This window comes from Lolium perenne, chromosome 3, assembly GCF_019359855.2.
Source record: "Lolium perenne isolate Kyuss_39 chromosome 3, Kyuss_2.0, whole genome shotgun sequence".
NCBI lineage: Eukaryota > Viridiplantae > Streptophyta > Magnoliopsida > Poales > Poaceae > Lolium > Lolium perenne.
Genome location: NC_067246.2, coordinates 170,175,794 through 170,179,026, shown reverse-complemented (window position 1 = coordinate 170,179,026; position 3,233 = coordinate 170,175,794).

The window sequence follows — 3,233 nt, the reverse complement described above, 5'->3', positions numbered from 1 at the left end:
GTAAAAGAAAGGCCCTTCGCAGAGGGAAGCATGGATTACTATTTTTGTGCTAGAGCTTTTATTTTGAAAACATAGAAACAATTTTGTCAACAGTAGTAATAATTCATATGTGCTATGCATAAGACATCCTACAAGTTGCAAGCCTCATGCATCGAATACCAATAGTGCTCGCACCTTGTCCTAATTAGCTTGGATTTCCATGGATTATCATTGCATTACATATGTTTCAACCAAGTGTCACGAAGGGGTACCTCTATGCCGCCTGTACAAAGGTCCAAGGAGTTAGATCGCATTTGATTTCTCGTTTTTGATAGATCTCAACTAAGGACATCCATACCGGGACAACATAGAAAACAGATAATGGACTCCTCTTTAATGCATAAGCATTCAACAACAGATAATACTCTCATAAGAGATTGAGGATTAATGTCCAAACTGAAACTTCCACCATGATTCATGGCTTTGGTTGGCGGCCCAAAGTTCATCTCTAACAATATGCATACTCAAACCATTTAATCATGATAAATCACTCTTACTTCAGACAAGACGAACATGCATAGCAACTCACATGATATTCAACAAAGGTGTAATAGTTGATGGCGTCCCCAGAAACATGGTTACCGCTCAACAAGCAACTTATAAGAAATAAGATACATAAGCTACATATTCTTCACCACAATAGTTTTTAAGGCTATTTTCCCATGAGCTATATATTGCAAAGATAATGAATGAAATTTTAAAGGTAGCACGCAAGCAATTTACTTTGGAATGGCAGAGAAATACCACATAGTAGGTAGGTATGGTGGACGCAAATGGCATAGGTTTTGGCTCAAGGTTTTGGATGCACGAGAAGCATTCCCTCTCAGTACAAGGCTTGGGCTAGCAAGGTTGTTTGAAGCAAACACAAGTATGAACCGGTACAGCAAAACTTACATAAGAACATACTGCAAGCAATATAAGACTCCACACTGTCTTCCTTGTTGCTCAAACACTTTTACCAGAAAATATCTAGACCTTAGAGAGACCAATCATGCAAACCAAATTTCAATAAGCTCTACGGTAGTTCTCCACTAATAGGTTTAAACTACATGGTGCATGAAATTAAACATGATCTACTTGAGAGCTCAAAACAATTGCCAAGTATCAAATTATTCAAGACCATATACCAATTACCACATGAAGCATTTTCTGTTTCCAACCAAATAGCAATGAACGAAGCAGTTTTCAACTTTTGCCGTGAACATTAAAAGTAAAACGAAGAACACAAGTGTTCAAATGAAAAAGCGGAGCGTGTCTCTCTCCCACACAAGCATGATATGATCAGATTTATTCAGAGAACTAAGATAACAAAACGAAAATAAAAGCACACAGACGCTCCAAGTAAAGCACATAAGATGTGACGGAATAAAAATATAGTTTCACTAGAGGTGACCTGCTAAGTTATCGATGAAGAAGGGGATGCCCATCCCCAAGCTTAGATGCTTGAGTCTTCTTGAAATATGCAGGGATGAACCACGGGGGCATCCCCAAGCTTAGACTTTTCACTCTTCTTGATCATATTGTATTATCCTCCTCTCTTGACCCTTGAAAACTTCCTCCACACCAAACTCAAAACAAACTCATTTGAGGGTTAGTGCATAATCAAAGATTCACATATTCAGAGGTGACATAATCATTCTTAACACTTCTGGACATTGCACAAAGCTACTGAAAGTTAATGGAACAAAGAAATCCATCCAACATAGCAAAACAGGCAATGCGAAATAAAAGGCAGAATCTATCAAAACAGAACAGTCCGTAAAGACGAATTTTTTAGAGGCACTTAACTTGCTCAGATGAAAATGCTTAAATTGAATGAAAGTTGCGTACATATCTGTGGATCACTCACGTAAATTGGCAGATTTTTCTGAGTTACCTACAGAGAGACCTACTCAAATTCGTGACAGCAAGAAATCTGTTTCTGCGCAGTAATCCAAATCAAGTATCAACCTTACTATCAAAGACTTTACTTGGCACAACAATGCAATAAAAATAAAGGTAAGGAGAGGTTGCTACAGTAGTAACAACTTCCAAGACACAACAAAACAGTAGCAAAATAAAAACATGGGTTATCTCCCAAGAAGTGCTTTCTTTATAGCCATTAAGTAAGATGGGCTCAGCAATTTTAATGATGCTCACATAAGGATGAGATTTGAAGCAAAGAGAGCATCAAAAAGAAAGTATGAAATAAATTTAAGCCTAACCCGCTTCCTATGAAAAGGAATCTTGTAAATAAACAAGTCATGTAAGCATTACCCTCAATACATAAGCCATCAAAAATGTCTGAAATTGGGATATTCGGTTCTGAACAAAATGCTAATCTCCAATACTAGCTAGTGTTGAAAGAGAACATCGAAACACAATGCTAGAAAGATCTTAGTTGCAAACTCTCCTGCATGGTAGCATGCATGCATGAATCACGCTACAATCATGTGGCCGGTTTTTAGAAGTTGAATTAGAACTATACATTCTAATTCCTAGTGGACTAAGAATCATCGAACTCGTTAATACAGCACCTATTAATAAAATGCAATGAAAATCAAATAAAACCCCAAATCATAAAACATCAATTTGCTAGGATCAACTGACACAAACACATACATTATTAAAACTTAACACACAACTATGTGTGGCACCGTACTTCGTTTCCTTGATGACCTTGTTTTTCTTGTTTTAACAATCTTTTGTTAATTTTTATTCTCGTCCGGCTGCATGGATGTACGAATGCATGGCTGCATGCATGCCCACGAATCAATCGCGCCAGTTCGGGTCTGGTTGCGTCGGATATATAGTATATGTTATTTTTCGTCGACTTAGGAAATAATCATGTTTTTGCAGAACGGGCCTCTCTAGTCCCGGTCGGTGAGGGCCTCTAGTCCCGGTTTGCCACCTAAGACCCCGAAGGCAAAATTATCCGGGTGGCTTAAAAACCGAGACTAAAGCTCCTCCACGTGGTTGCGATACAACGTTTTGGTTGGAGGACCTTTAGTCCAGCCTCGTATAGCTCAACCGGGACTAACGATTATTTTCCGAAATTATTTTCATTTGTCTATTTTATTTTTTAATTATTTTTGTAAAGAGATTGGATTTGTTGTCACCCGGTGGCAATGCCCCCCGTTGACCACCATCCGATGATTTGGTGGAGATTCGTTTCGCACTGACAGATGTTCACCGCGTTTCGATTAAAACTCAAT